General features: G+C 38.9%; 1 protein-coding gene across 2 annotated transcripts in view; it reads left to right on the top strand.

Annotated features, from left to right (window-relative positions):
- The window catches only part of sgcd (sarcoglycan, delta (dystrophin-associated glycoprotein)), a 224,883-nt gene that overhangs the window by 150,232 nt on the left and 57,574 nt on the right, over positions 1-17,077 (top strand). The window lies entirely within an intron of this gene.

Below are 17,077 nucleotides of genomic sequence, written 5' to 3'. Positions count from 1 at the left end.
TGGGTTTCCTTAGATAGAAAACCTTTAAACCAATCTGTCCGTATGAATTGATAGAATTTACTTTTTAAAGAGCCTTGAGATGGCATGTGTGTTACATTGGCACTATATAAATAAACTGAATTTACTTTAATCGTCTGACCAAGTGTTTAGTGGGCCTTGAAGATGGCGGTTTTGGAGCATTCTTACTCTGTGGTAATGTAGTCTGGCTTCACCGGTATTCAAAGAGCTTCCAGTTCTTGACAGGTTGGCGCCTCCAAGGCTCCTGGGTTGTTTCTGTTGTTTCCAACAAATTTTTCTCTCATCTGAGGGAAAAGGTTTGGGTCAGACAGTTAAAACACATCTGGATAGTGGACGTGTAATGCAGGCCAACATTAGTCTTCAGCAATTACCTTTCCAAGGCCTCGTCCTCAGCTCTGTTGACCAAGCTTAAAACCAGGAGAAAGACTCGTGTAAATTAACTTTACTTCTCGTTTCCTATTTGTGGGGGTTTATGTACAAATGTGACCCTTCATGGACAAAAGAAAAGTTCATCAGGATGTCCTGGTGGTGAGAGCACGGCAACATTTGACTGGAACCATAAGCTGTATGTAGGCTTCTATAAGAAGATGTACTTAAATTTGTCCTCCGGAGTAGAATATGTAACATTGTTAAACAAGAAAAGTGCATTTTGACGTCTTGTCAACCAAAATGGGAGTCAGGGTTTGTACACTGAAGAGACGCAGGATGATGCGGCAGGCGACTGGAGACAACGTTAGAGTCAGGAAGAGGTGCAGGAAAGCATGAAAGGTACAAAAACAAAAAAAGATGCCAAGATGAACGCTAAGGGTACCAGCTCTGCTCAGCTGTTCTGTACTGAAAGACTAACTCAGTCCCTGAGCAGTTATTCACACCTTCCGGTCATGGCGGAAAATCTTTTATTACGCAGCTAAAAGTAGCTGGATTAATGTCAACCTGATGTTACTTTCAGGCAGGGATTGACAAAAAAGTGTAGAAACTAAGCAGGGGGTAGCTGTAAAGTCCAAATATCTCATGTTTAGCATTCTTCAAACGTTCAGTCTGTTGAGAAAGTTGTGGAGTGCCGAGTTTTGTTGCAGTGCAGGATGACACGATGCATGAGGAAGCCACCGTGTACCCACTGGTTCCAGCACTGGGTCGCGATGACATCTGCTCCAGCCGAACCAGAAATTATTTTAGAAGATGAAACGTGGACAGGGCAGCATTAGCCCCATATAAAAGAATAGAAATACGTTTATTCAAGTTATAGACACAGAACCCGATCTTCTAACTCCAGTTCATGGGAGTTTGCAGTTTGTTCCTCAGTGTGGCAGAAAGTAAAACTTCACGCTTCCTGTAAGAGATCATTGTGTGTCTTCAGTAATGAGGCGAAGAACTGTACAGCCATGGAGAAAACTCTCAGCCGTCATGATCTGCCCAGGATTATCAATCTCCTACATCTATATATGAAAGCCTTTTGGGCTCCCATCCTCTTTACAATGTTGCTCGATTTTATTGATATTTGGAGACATTAGTTTCTGCACAGCTCTGTCAAAGCCCAACCCACATTGTTTCAATCAGATAGAGCTTTTGACTTTGATTGGAGCCGTCTCCAAAAATGATTTTATTTCCTTTTCTGTAATTCTGTTCTATATTAGCTTCTACGTTTGGGCTTATTGTTCTGTTAGTAACCAAGCAAGGACCAAGCTTCAGCTGTTAAACTAAAGGCTGCATGGTTGGATGTAAAATATATTTGGTGTAGTTCATGGTGGAATCAACGAGTTCAAGGGGCTCTAACAAGCCCTTACCAGCCTTCTAACACAGTTGATACGGGCTGTTAGTGCCGATACGGCGTGTTTGATTTTCACAAAAAAACAAACATCTCAACTTTGATGTCATCTGGTTTTGTGCTTTATCCAGATGCTTTCTGCCTAACTCAAATCCTCGAAGGCCAGTGTCCTGCAGCTTTTAGATGTGCCCCTCACACCTGAGTCAAATGGCTGAACTGCCTCACTAGCCTAAAGCTCTGCTAAGAAGTGGAGTCAGGTGGGTTGAAGCAGAGATGCATCTAAAAGTTGCTGGACACACTGCAAAAAGGGAACTAAAAGTAGGTACAATTTTCTTGAAACGAGTGTATTTTTCCTGTATTTGAACGGCTAAATAACACAATTTGCCAATGGAATGAGTATTTCTACCCCTAAAATAAGATAATTAAATATACTGCACTTGCTATAAGATGATGTAGATGAATTGTTCTTATTTTAAGTGCAAAAATATTATTCCATTGGCAAATAGTCTTATTTACCTGCTCAAATCAAGGAAAAACAAACAAATTTCAAGAAAAATTGACTTACTTTGATTTCCCTCTTTGCAGTGCACAAGCCCTTGTAGAGTCGGAGACCACTGATTTGGAGAGAAGACACTTTCTTCTTTAACTTTTCAAACAAGCCATACTTAATCAGTCTTAATTGTCATGAAATTCAATATTTAACATGCTAACTGATGCCTTTTTTTGTGTCATCTCTTTGTGAGCATTACACAATCAGCTCTTGGTGTGAGTTTGCCAGGACATCCGCTCTGTGAAGACTGGCAGCTGGCCTAAATATTTGCACTTCATGATAATATTTCTCTCTGTTGTATGATGGACTAACAACACACAGAATGTACGTGTGTCAAGCATAAAGCAGCCTTAACGAAAATCACCAGAAGTTGTGACCAAACAGAAGACGGTCCCAACGGAAAGCAAATGAAGTCATATTAAAACCACTGTCTTTAGGTTTAGGTCTCATCCACCACCAATGTTAGGGTCAGCCCCTTAGGGGAGGGGATACGCTGCTTTTAAGTATTAAATCCACAAATTTAGGTTTAGGTTTCCTTACCTCTCCTTTGATCACTGCATATTAAGAAGAAGAAATGTTCAAAACCTAATGTGAACTTCCAACATTGATTGTAAAAATGGCAGCGCCCTAGACTTTTTAGACCATTATTAATATCTTGCTGTAAACATCTCTAAAAAGTGTTAATATTTCTAGCAAAAAAGCTCACAATACAGAATGTGAGACAAATGCCTACTCTAGTAGACTTTTCCCTTTAGATATTAAATAAATACCTCAGTAATGGAAATACCAATATTATTATTTATCGTAGTGTCCCAGCTCTTTATTAGATCCATGTTAAGTTGACACTATGGCCTTAAGTGTGTTTTAAGTACTCTTGGTGCTTTCTACGTCCTTTAATGCAAGTTGTCTGAGGATTCAGCGGAGAAAAATAATAGAAGGCATCGAAATGAATCAGATACAGGGAGGGACATAAAAAAAATCAACCTCTGCATATATTTTGCGTAAGGAAATCCTCTAATGGCAGTGTGGAAGGGCTGAGTTAATCATCACTTGTTTCTTATGTGATGTTCTTTGTCTTGCACAGCGGGATGTTTTCTGAAGGAGCTTAAATAGCCCGCAGTGAGGATAATTAAATTAAATCAAGTTTATTCATGAAGCACGTTTAAAACAGCCAGAAAACAAAAACAGAAGATAAACTGATTAAAACCATGCAAAAAGGAAACAGTTAATAAATTGAGACACATAATGACGGAAATTATTCTAAATCCACAGTGCCATGAAGAATAATTCTCCCTTTGCAAACAAAGACTTTATTATTCACAAAACTGTGAACATGATGAAAATATGTACTTTTTTGGCATCTGATATGACATACCAACACTAAGTAGTGCTTAATAGTGAAGTGGAAGGGAAATGAAATATGATTTCTGCATTTATTGTACAAATAGAAATCTTAAAAGTGTTTTATGCATTTGTGTTCAGCCCTGTTTAATACGGCACACCTAAATCTAAAATCCCTTGCAGCCATTTGCCTTCCAGAGTCCACCTCTGTGTAATTTAATCTCAGTACAAATGCAGCTGGTTTGTGAAGGCCTACGAAGCTTGTTAGAGAACATTACTGGCAGGGATAAAGTTGTGGAGAAGTTTAAAACAGACTTGGCTTATAAAACGGTATCCCGGGAGGCCGTTAAGGTCACACACGTCATTAATCACATCAACTGGCCTTATTAATGTCTTCTGATTGGTTTTTAAAGGCCCGATGCTTCACATCCATGTTCAAAACTGAAGGAGCGTTCTGGACGATTCCAAAAAGCAACAGCAAAAAGTCCAGTTTCCATCAGTCTAAGCACTCGGGATGTCCTGGATAACTGAGAATCTACACCAGCATATCAATCAGAGACGCAGCCAAGAGGCTCACTGTGACTATGGAGGATCAGCACAGAACCACAACTCATGTGGGAGACTCTACTGAGAGGACAGTAGTTGTCTGGGAGAGCAGCAAAGAGAAAGCTAGTGTTGAAAGAATCTGTAAAAAGTCCAGTTTGCAGAGTTTAGATGCAACCAAAGTTCAACTTTATGCCAACCTCCTAAACACTTTGTGACAGTAAACATCTCTGCATATCTGACCATAAAACATGCCAGCTTTGTTCTGTGGAGATGCTTTTCTTCAGCAGGGACAGGTGAGCTGCTCACATATGATGCAAAAATGGGTTGCTCTACCCTGTGAACAGGTGAAACCCGTCTGGAACCCTCCACAGTGAGGCAAACTAGAGAAATCCTGATCAAATGTTCAAAAACACCCATGTTTGGATGCAACGGCGCTTCCTCCGGATAACAGAGCTTCTCGCTTTTCCTTTAAGGCAGAACCCGTCCAACTTACAAAGTGAGCTCTTATCGGTGGCTTGAATCCGGGATTTCATTCCTTCAGTCATTATCGATATCTCTGGATCATGGGTAAGGGTTGGAACATTGATGGACCGGTAAATCAAGAGCTTTACCTTCTGACTCTGCTGATTCTTTACCACGATAGACTGGAGCTGCTCCCTTATTGCTGCAGACAAGGATCTGATCCATCCATCCACCCCGGGCTCCATCCTACCAACGGTCAGAGACAAAAAAAAAAAAAAAAGAAGATACCAGACCTCCTCTGCGTAAAGCTGAAAGTCTTTCCTGAAAATAAGTGAGGGGAAATCTAAAAGAGAGAACAAGAAAGTGGCACAAGATGTAAACCCAAACTCTGCAAGGGAAAAATTCCAGGTTATTAAAGCGTTTTATTTTGTAAACATCCTTTAGCTGCATCACTTCTCCAACACACCTTTATCAAATGGCTGAATTCCCTCCTCAGTCATTCAGCTGAGGCCTGATAACAACTTATCCATTTAATTCAGCAGTGCTGGAGCAGGGATACATATAAAAGAAGCTGTTGAGGACTGGACTCGGGCACCCTTAGCCAAAAGGCAACGTTTTCCAGCATGTCGGCATTACTGAAGTTGACAAAGTATAAAAACAATAAAAAATCCGAACCAGCGCCTTTTGACATTCACCTTTGAGAGCCCTTCGTGTAAGCCATTACTCCTCCACCTCATCTGCATTCATTGCCACCTTTCCAGCCTGACAGAGTCACAGTTCATTACTGTCAGACCGCTCAGTGAAAGGATCCTCCCTGCAGACGGCGGCACAGATGGGAGATGCCGGGAGACAACAAGACAGGTAGCGTTCTGAGTCGGGTCATGGAAAGGTGCGCTTTCTGTTGCAGTATTTATGTCAGAGCCAAAACAGCGTGTCGTTCCGCCATCACTGGGTTTAAACAGCCTCACACTTTCTAGCCCTGAAAACCAACTTTGTCTCATCAGAGAAGCTCAAGATTGGCTCCAGATTTCATATTCAGCTTGAGTCTAGAAAAAAAAAAACTGTTTAGCAGAAACGTATTATTTAGTCTTACTTTTCCATCCAAGGACGAGCAAACTGCTGTTCCACCATATGCTTTTAAAAAAGAAACGTACAAAGAATACTTGATAGGAAATTATGACTTCATGTAGCTTTACCAGGATTTAGTGCTCATGATTTTGAGATCTCAAAATCATGGTTAAAAAGGTGCTAATCTGGTTTCTAGATAAGGATTTAACTAGAAATCAGATTAGTCACCAAATGACGAGCAAATCCATTTTATTGAATTTGCTTAAGAGCAAAGAAATTACACTTTATTCCACTTTTTTTTTTTTTTACTCTTAACTGCTTTAATTTTTAACAGCAAAGCATACTGGGCTGAGTTTTAACCTAAACTTGGATCAATTTCTATCTGTTAATGTCTCAACAACTAAAATCTCTTTCTTTAAAGTACAAGACAGTGAATATTTAAAACAACTGAGGTAGAGCGATTTAGTGTGGAGAATGCCACATCCTTCATCTCCGTTAATGTGGGCCGTATAAAATTAGTTTAACCTTTTACAAATTCCACGTGTTAGAATTTCATATTCATAACATTTTACTTTCATCCAACCAACTTCCTATTCACTCCATTTATACATCAGCCCTTAATCTTCCTTTTACAAGTACAGCTCAAAACATTTGAGTATTGTTTAAAAAGCTCAACATCTTGTTCCGAAATTGAAACTCAAATATAATACAGAATGATTAGTGAAATATTTCAAGCCTTTCTTTCTTGTAATTTTGATGATTATGGTTTCAAGATAATGAAAACCCAAAATTCAGTGTCTCAGCAAAGAACGGATTTTGCTTAAGGCTGTGGTTATCCCTGTTGCTGGGGCAACTTATCCTATCCTTTATCCTTCCACACAACTGTACTTAAGTTGTACACGATATGCTAGGATTCCAAGACAATGAATTTTGGGTTTTCATAACCTTTTAAGCCATAATAATCTAAATTACAAGAAATAAACCCTGGAACTTTTGCGACCTTCCTAAAATAATGGCATATGTCATTTTTTGCCAAAACCAATTATTTATTTTGTCTAAATTAGGTCAATAACTTATTTCTAGATACGTTTCTCACTCTGCAGAGTTCTCCTGCTGTTCTCCAATTTGCATTGCTTGTTATTTCATCTTTTACCTTTTTGTTCTCTGTCATTTTTTTTTCTTCACAATAGGTACACCTGGTCTGGTACTCTGTTAGCTGTGACATCATCCAGGGAAGAAAGAGGAACCGCTATTACCATATAACGTAGAAAAGATTCCTGGAAATTTGTGCTTTTTTGTCTCTTATTGTATCTCTGCTCTGTCTTCTCTAAGTCCCAGTGGGTCGAGGCAGATGACCGTTCACACTGAGCCTGGTTCTGGTTCTGATGGAGGTTCTCCTCCCTGTTAAAGGGGAGTTTTCCTCTCCACTGTTGCTTCATGCATGCTCAGCATGAGGGATTGCTGCAAAGCCATCAACAATGCAGACGACTGTCCACTGTGGCTCTACGCTCTTTCAGGAGGAGTGAATGCTGCTTGGAGAGACTTGATGCAACCTGCTGGGTTTCCTTAGATAGAAAACTTTTTGACCAATCTGTCTGATTTGATTGAATTTGACTTAATTGAATTTCGGGTTTTCTGAATAACCTGATAAAAATGACATAGGCCATTATTTTAGGAAGGTGACAATATTTCACTTTGTGTAGTAAATCTATGTACTAGGTTAATTATATTATCATACTATTAGATTTTTTTGACGTACTTCTAATTTACTTTTTGTATAGCAGTTTTTTGTTTTGTTTTTTAAATAGCTACTTTAAAAAAAAAACATTATTTGATGCCTAAATGTTTGTGCTGCAACTAGTGACTCAGCATTAAGGTAGGTAAGTAGGTTCTTCTTCTTTTAAGTAATATTTCAACACATTTTAAAATTAGCTTTCTGAAGGAAGTAAATGTAAGATTGATTCAATACTGTTAACATCAGTGGAGGGAATCATGAATATACCCGACACATTCGGATATAAAAGCAGCCGGGGAGAAGCTGGCTCTCTCTTTTTTGTCCTTTTTAACACATGAAAGGACGGAGACATCTTATAAACTGTCACATATCATTACAGAACCTATTGTTCCTTCCCCTCCAATAAAACGCATAATCATCCTCTGCGTATATCTTTAATTGGCCCAGCTGAGGTCATTGGAAATCCATGAGGCTGATGTCAGTGGCTTCTGGAGCCATTTGCAGTGCAGTCAGATCCACTGACAGGCTCCCAGCAGGATGGAGACGGTTGTGAACCAACGTGGTGGGAACGATGGTTAGTCGTGTCAAACATGTATCCTCTGGCTTGTTTCTGATCTCTCTGGTTGCACACTACTTGGTTTTATTCTGGGAAATAAGGTGATGTTTATGCTGAGACCATCGCACAATTGTCACATTCAGGATTTTCTTTAATTTTTTGATTTTAAGACTGCTTAGTTTATCATTTTAATTATAGCTGCCTATATTTTTAACAAAACAGGGTGCAATTATAAACCTGAAATACTCTAAGTATGTAAAAGAAGCCACTTTTAAACATTAAATGTATACATGTTGACTTTTTAAAGTCATCCAGTGATTTTTAATTCTGCTACAACTGCTGCCTAGTCTCCTTCCATTGAGTTAAATAAAACTCTGCAGTGCAGCAGAGGTTTTTGAGTCACTGGGTCAGCCGATATTCCCTCAACAGATTTTCCTGCGAGCTGCATCCCGCTCGGTCCCGCCTCGAATCAGACTCCAGCTCCGGAATAAGCACTGCTCACTCAGGCGGTGCGCGCCTCTGGTTTTCCCCTCAGAGCTTAGAGAGGGAACCGCGGAGCAGCCGACTGTACAGATAAATACAGTACACAGCTCGGAGCGTAGAGCGGCAAAGGCCAGAGGTGCTTAAATTTTACAGGCAGGCAGCAAAGACAAGAGTCCGCTTACAACCGAGGATTAGAGTCATGTTAACATCTGAAGTTCACCAGGAAGAAGGCGGGCGGGTCTCTAGATAGCAAGTACATTAAATAAAGAAAGATCGTCTGATTAAATGGAGTTCTGTGAGAACTAACTTTCTACTGTGAAATAAAAAAAAATGGGAATGCAAACTTTTTTCTTGTCTGCAATAAAATAAATGGCAGAGGATGATGCCGATGGGGATGCAAGTTCTTATAAATCCTTTACAATCTACAGTTGTTTTGCTGCAGTTTTTCTATTTTGTAACTTTCTGAAAGCATTTCGGTTCATTTGCACAAAATCTGCCAAATTGTAGTTGTCTTGAAATAATTATGCATCGTAAACTGGACGGTCCAAGGCGCTGATGTGCTTTACCCTTTCATACTGTAGGTACATTGATGTCTCAATATTTTCTTCTCCTAAACTTAGAACACTAGACTTAACAGTGATCCGTTTACATGTCTCTGTATAACCAACTTAATAAAAAACATTTTTACGAGATCATATTTTATACAGATGACACTCGTTGTAAATTAAGATAACCTAGAGAAACTGACTGAGCCTCAAAACAAGTGTTCTTTAACTTTGAGACAACTAATTAAACTATTTCAGGGTGCTTTAAAGCAATATGTGCAACATTTGTCCAGATTTCCTAATTATTTTTTTTTTCCTGTTATTAAAGCATACGCTATTTCCTATTTTTCACAGAACATCTCATTTAAGTTTCCATCTTTTGGTACTTTAAACTCTTTTACATTTAGTAACCTGTGACTTGACTTCTTACATCTCTGAAGATAATCATTTTAGGATGTTAAAATACCTTTGTTATATTTGATTACAAAAGCAGATGCTCATGGCGAATGCATGCAGGTTTTCAAAAAAAAAGTTTAAGCTAGCACAAAAGGGGCTGATGGAGCGTGTGAAATCACAAAGCTTTCACAAGGAAACTGATTGTGATGTGATGGGGAAAAAGGTTTCTGAACCGGGAATACACACAGAAACCCTCTCTGTGGAAACCAGTTCCTCTTGTAATCCCTCTGTGTTTGGAGGGCTGATAATCCCCCACCTTCTGCTGTTTTGTAGTGTTCAGGAGCGTTTTGATGCTTTCTTTCTTCCTTTCTTTCACACCTGCATGGGCTCTGTCCCGCTAACGCAAACTAAAACACATATGATGCCTTCATGGTAATGAAGACTTGCCAAAATGATCTTGAGGGCCACAGAAAACAACAACAGTGGCTGTTTTTTTTTTTCTTCCTTTTTTGTTGTAATTATAATCAAACTCCTTTCATTACCTTCAATTATGTGCCTCTGAAGTCTGGCAGAAAATGTATTCAGGCTCTGATAATAGAGCAGGGCAGGCTGCAGGGGGAAGAGTCGAGGTGAGAGGGAGGGAGGGGGGGGGGGTAATTGGGAGAGTGTTTTTACTTCCACCGTATGGTACGTGTTATCAGCCCTCCCTGAGCTTTGATGCACTCGCTAAGTAATCACCACTCCACATTACGGAGCTCATTCTCTTTCATGTTCAGCAAAAGCAAATGAAAGATCCTTGTGTGATCACAGAGAAGATTTCATCCAAATATAAAGACTTCTTTGTCTGAGATCAGAGTCGGAATGAAAACCAAAGACCAATGATTTTCATGCTAAGATGAGAACACGGGGTATTACGTATGCAGAACAAAACAAGTCATTTATTTGGTATGTCAGGAAGTCAAAATGCATGTGCAGTGCAGAAGCAGGTTCAAATACCAACATGTAATCTGAGTAAGCAGAACTTATCGGGTTTAATTAGGGCAAAAAGGAAGCCCTACTTTAACAAAACTGCTGGATGCTTCCATCAGTAACGCAAGAATGAACCCAGAGAAAGGATTTGTGGATCTCCCCGAGATATAACTACTGTGTTTAACATCAAATATATTTAAAGTTAGTATTTTCTTTTAAGATTCCTTGGGTTTGTATTGGATGAAAAACATTATTTATTTTTTTTTCATTTGAATTGTTACAAGTGATTGTAACTGCACTGATATGCATCGAGAACACCGGAACCAACAACTGAAACTAATTATTTTTAGCTAAATATTAAAGCTGGACTACATAGGGGAAAATCTGCTGCATCTACTATACAAGTTTCAACACGGAAAATGTTTCAGGCTTAAGGTCTTAAAGTAAGAAGTGAATATAGGAGTTCTTAAATTGTTGGTCTCCTCAACATTCAGCTGCCATTCTGAGGATTTGTGATTTGACGATGAATCCTCAGACACGTGCGCATCACTGGGTGCAACTGCTTCAGAGTAAATCAGATGCATTGACACTCATCAGCTAGGCTTTTTTATAAGGAGTGTATTTTCTATGTGACTGCTTTAGTGGTTCAGTTCTGGCGTTTTCTAACAAGTCAAGAACACACATCACAGTGACTGAGTTGGTGCTGACAAAGAAAGAAGCCCCCAATATTTGCACTCTACCTACATGGACCAGCTAAATGTTGGTCTTCAGGATACTTCTGTAGCCAGATGGACCAAATATTAAGCTGTTTGGTCATGATGAATAGATGTAACATTGTTGAGTATGGCGGTGGCAGCATTATGCTGTGGGACCATTTTGCTGCCAGTCTTACTTCTGCGTTGCACTAAAGGAAGCACGATAATGACCAAGGACTAATTGCAACTAGATAAATCAATAGCCAGACAGTTGAAAAGTGAGCACTACAGATCCACCTAGTCAAAATTTCAATAAATACAAAGTTTTGTTCGTTACTCACCAAATATATCTAGTTACATTGCAAGACTTTATAAAATATATAGAATTCAAATTCAATTCAATACTATCCTTTCCAATGCAATCTAATGATAAAGATTAAGTGCATACAGTCCAATATGATTGTACAGTACAGCTGCTCAGTTAATTCTATAATGAAATTGGTAAAAACTTATCTAAGGAACTACATATGATTGTAACATTGTTAATTTTCTGCAATCCCTCCTTTTAAGCAAGCATGTGGCGACAGTGGAGAGGAACCACTCTCTTTTAACAGAGAGAAACCTTCAGCAGAACCGGGCCTAATATGAGCAGGACATAAACATAGAAATGTCCAATAAACTCGTCACTTCATGGCTTTATTTATCTTTTGTTTGTCTTTACTATCAGGAAGTAAATCAAGGAAAATGACAAATAAGTTTATCAAGTTTTTGGAGATTAATATTTCAAATCCTGTTTACCCTGACTCTTCTCAGTTTTAGCATTAAACAAACGTCTCCCTCGTGGATGATGTGACGCTTCATGACTGCAGCAGTTTTAACTAACACGCAGTGAAATGAGGTACGGAGTCAACATCTGCTCCTCCCACTCCGGACTGTTTAAAAACTCATCTGAGGACGGTCGGGGTTTCAGTTCGCAGATGGATGAAAACAATTACTTCCTCTTTTAAAACCTTTTTGTATAATGTGACACTCCAAAGTTAGGGAGTGAAACAGAATAAAAACATTAAATATTAATCGATGCATTCTGGAGGAGAAACAAAGAGATGTCACTTTAAAAGGGTCCAAATTAAAGTTTTAGAAGTTTGAGTTCTGTTTTATTGCTTTTAAAGTGCAGAGACTCTCTAGTTAAACTCTGTGGATAGTCTTAAGAACAAAGGGCCTGATTGAACATTTTGGTTAAAGTTTGAATTTTTTTTCCCTATTTTTGTCAGCTTTACAGGAGATTAGTTTTGAGTTCAGTTTTTCAGGATCCATGGTTGTTTGTGTTAATCTGGCTCCTCCTTTCATTGGTTCTTTATCGTTTTAGGGTTGTTTCTGGTTGTTCTAGGTTGTTTTTTCTCTTTCTATTCCCCGTGTTCCTTCCTCTCTGGAGTTCCTCGCCACTAGAGTTAGTTTATGTTTGTTTATTTTTATGTCCTTAGGACCGTGCTCTTCCCTGTTTTTCCCTCCTAGTGTTATTTAGTCAGATTTACATTTCTCCCAGACACCCTCTGTCATTTTTGCACATTCAGGATCTAGGAGGGAATTTCTATTATTTTGTCCTGTATTAAGTTTCTGTTTGTTTCCACCCCGTCGTTATTCTCCTGCAACTCTCTCACTTCATGTTGTTCACCTGTCGCTGGTCTTGTTGATTACTTTCACCTGCCCTCCTGCCTTCTTCCCCGTTCTTTTTCCTCCCCTGTTTAAATTAACAATAATAAAATCCACTTTTGCGATGCATCAACATCTGAAAAAAACTGGAGTCATCTGTGTAGCTGGTGATCCTGTTGTTGTTTCTAGTTTTTATTATTATTATTACTTTATTTGATCTTTGTTTTATAGGAATCTTCCCCATCAGGATGGTTATCCCATGCATGTGTGGGTTCTTTCCAGGTATTCCAGCTTCCTCCCATCATATAAAAACATGCATTTAATAATAACTGACCCCTCCAAAGTGCCCCTTAGTATAAGCTTTATGTGATTACCTGGCGAACGGTCCAGGATCCACAGCATATAGGCTGCAGGCCCCCTGCAATCCTGCACCAGATTATTTAGGTAAAGATAGATTTATTTATTTTTCTCATTTTCTATTTCCTAATGAGGCTTTTCAGTATGGGAGTTTAAAGTGGTCAGGGTTACATCAAATGATGTTAAACATGGAATCTGAAAACATACGGGTCAATGCGGAAACAATAATTTTAATGGCATTGAAGGAAAAACAATATGTTTTCTGAAGATGTGACATCCTCTCTATTTTATAATGTCAGAGGTAGTTTACTGAATAGATAATTTATTTTTACAAGCAAAAAAGCAAATAATTAATGACCGTGTGCTATCGTTTGTTTTTGTTTTGTTGTTTTTTTGTCCGGAGGCTTTTAATGATCAGATGTCACTGCATCGATGCGGAATCATTATCGTCATTACCATCGACATTCAGATGCATCTAGAAATCTGAAGCTGTAGTTCAAACTCAGCAGAAAAGGTTTTCCTGGTGAACATGTAAACAGAAGCCAGAAAGTCCTCATTAAGGCAAACCATTTTGTATCAGATTACGAAAACAGCTTCGAGCATGAGTGTAAGAGCTGATTGGCCGGGCACCTTCACCCAGCTGTAATTCGCTGACCTCAAGTACTTCTGTTTTCAACTCTAAATTATTTTCTGTTGTTAATGAAACAACTGTGACCTTCGGCTCTTTCTCAGCTTGCAGCTGGGGGTCACGACCTGAGAGACATCAAGGTCCGCTACCTTCTGCACTCTCGCTCCAGGAGCTGTGACCCACTCTGTAATGAGGCCAGCCCATTTGTTGTTGATGGTTTTCTTCACGGCTGCTCAGTAGAACCTGGCATTATTCTGTGTCTGTCTTTGCCCTGCGGACCTCCGGCAGCCGTTGAGTCAGCCTTTTTGGCTCCAGGTTGGCCTGAAATTGAAATGTTTGTCCAAGGAAAAGTGTTTTTCTCTTGTTTTTGTTGAAGGACTTTTAATATAATGTATTTCTGTTGTCTGTGAGAGACCACTGCAGGGGAGGCAGGAGGGAAAGATGAGATATTGAACCAATCAAGACACCTGAATGCCCTAAATTGTTCTTCCAATCTTTGATTTGATTTTTGCTTGTCATGAGCATATTTTATCACTCTTGTGGTATTGCCTATTGGTTTTGCAAGTGGAGTCTGTCAGAGATGCATCCTAGTGGCTATCGGAGGTATTCTACAATTTTTTTGTTTTCAGTTGTGTTCAGAAATGTTTTATTCTGCTCCTTCACCTAAATCAAGAAATATGTAAAAAAAAAAAAAAAAAAAAAAAAAAGAAAGAAAGAAAGAAAAAAGGGAATGGACAAAATGTGCATAACATGGCAGAGAGTTCATAAAGAGAAGTTACGCATTGGCATGTTGTCTGGGTGCAGTTGCTTGGAGACCAAACAAACCTAAGAAAGGAATTCAGGACCACTCTGTGGTGGGCCCAGTTTGCCTGTAATTTGCAGCAGTGATGGATAACCACTAAATGCAACTTCTGGCAGCATTCTGATTGATGTCATTTATGCTCAAGCTCTGAACACCAATGTTACTCATCAACGTCTCAAGAATAGCCTTCTTTGTGAACGTGCGTTTACATTGACGCCACAATGCTGGCGCTTTTGCGTGCTGTCGCTCTCCTGACATTATCACCAGCTGTTCGTACGACAGGCAGCAGCAATTGCACAGAGGTCGACAAGCCAGAAATACAGCAGTACAATGGCACTATCTAGTGACGTTTTCACTTAACTGCCACTTCAGTCTCCTCACTCACTTTTTCCAGGCTTGCTCCTTCCAAGACTTGTCTCAGCAGTAATAATTGATTGAGTCATACAACTCAGGCAGACCGCAGACCACCTCTATTAGCTTTTCTTCCATGTTGAATGAAAACAGCTTCGTCTCCACCCCACGTCACAGCCACATCCAGTTCCTGAAGGCTTGTTGCGTCGCGACAACACACCAAAGTTCAGCTTTTTCAACTCAACTGTAGCCTTGCATCCCTCGCAGGTGTTGTGTCGCTCTGCTTTCGCTTTAATCGGCAAGATTGCGCGTTCCTATAATTGCCTCTGTGCCTTCGCTTAGCGTCATTTTGCAACACGTCGGTCCTGCATGGGGCCTGTGCATTCGGATATCATATAAATCTGTCTCTCGGCGTGGCACATTCGTGCTCAATGTTAACACACCTTAAGAGTCATGCACTGCTTCTGCAAGTCTCACTTTTCTCCACATAACCAGTTTATGTTTTCCATTTGAGGGTTTAACTGCACCACAGTACTATAGATGTCAAAGCATAATTCTAAGGATAATTGGTCATGCCAAAGTTCAAATATTGTTTTCAGTTCCAACCAATGTGTAATACGACATGTGATACCATTTTCCTATCAAGCTTAAACAAAAAGTAAAGTTGAACCAGTCAAAACTGGTTCACATTTTCCATTAAAATTGCATTTAAAAATGTCTCAATAATTAGACAAAAAAAGGAACAATGTTGTCTGTTCAGTACAGGTGTTTTTGTTCTTCACTAAGCAATGTGCGGTACTGAGATGCAAAGAGGTTTTTATTATTCTTTTAAAACAATTAACATTACAATTGGAACGCTATTTAACATACTCTAGCTTTGTTATTCTATTATTTTAATGCTAATGTTCCCATTCGCCATTTGATTAATCGACAAATTTCTGGTGGTCTATAGTAAATGAAAATTGTTAGAAATGAACTTTTAATCCACCGATAAAACATGCTAGAGTTAGTTTTAATATTAGTGTTATTTTAATAATGTGTTGTGTTAGTATATCAGCGTTAGGAATATGTACACTACATTCACTAAACCACATGTATTAAAATGTCAGTTTACGTTAAAATACTGCTAAACCATGATTGCGTAATATCATTTTAATAAATTGTTTTAAAATTTGCATATGCTACGAAAATGCTGAGATTATCTGTTAAACCTCTGCATGCTAAAAATAACACTTAAGCGCTAACATTAAAATGCCTTAATTGCTCAGTTTGCAATACATTATACTCTGAATAACCAAATTTAGTGTACTATTTTTAAAAATTTAAAACACTGCTACAAACATGATGCGGCATGCTAATGTCAACATGTTAACGATGTTAGTAGACGATTGTCCAGACATATTGCTGGGTTCTTTGAAGTCCAGTTAAAATGCTAAGATAAATGCTAATTTAGGGCTAATATACATATTGACATACGTGTAAGTATGTTGTTGCAATTTTTTTTCTGAGTGATAGTTGCTGAAATACAGAAGCATTGTTTATTTTTTAGGCTTCCAGCCCGTGGAGCTGGCGTAACACGGGTCTAATAATTAGCTTAGAAATTGTCAGGATAACGAAACAGTTAAATAAGACAAAAAATACGTGTAGCAAAACCTTTTTCCAATTATACTTATTCTGAGTAGTTTGAACACAACTCCAATATCAATATTTATATTTTGGTATTTATAGGGATGTTATCGAAGTGACATCAGAAGGCCATGTTAGCCTGAGTATAAATACAATACAATAAGAAATACTGTAACACTAAAAGTACACGGACCATTTATATTTCAGCTTCAGTGCTAAGTCAATCACTTTAGCTTTATTATGACTTGGAATTTGTAAATCCTCTCCAGTGAAGTTATTTATTGTATTTTATTGCATTAAGTCTAAATTATGGCACTGACTCACAGCAAATTTGACAACATAGTATACCCAATCCTGATAATGAATACAAAAGGAGACATCTTTCCTCATCTTCTCTTTGCTACCCCAGGAAGTCTGTCCTGGACGATCTTTATGTTTCATCAGATCTCACCCAGTCTGGATCGTATATCCACCCCGACAGCTTCAGGCTGCTGCTACTTTTACTCCCAGCTCTCCCTCCCCCAGAGTGGACAT

This window comes from Fundulus heteroclitus, chromosome 11, assembly GCF_011125445.2.
Source record: "Fundulus heteroclitus isolate FHET01 chromosome 11, MU-UCD_Fhet_4.1, whole genome shotgun sequence".
NCBI classification, from domain to species: domain Eukaryota; kingdom Metazoa; phylum Chordata; class Actinopteri; order Cyprinodontiformes; family Fundulidae; genus Fundulus; species Fundulus heteroclitus.
The sequence above is the reverse complement of the archived record's forward strand: the minus strand, read 5'-3'. Positions and strand labels throughout refer to the sequence as shown.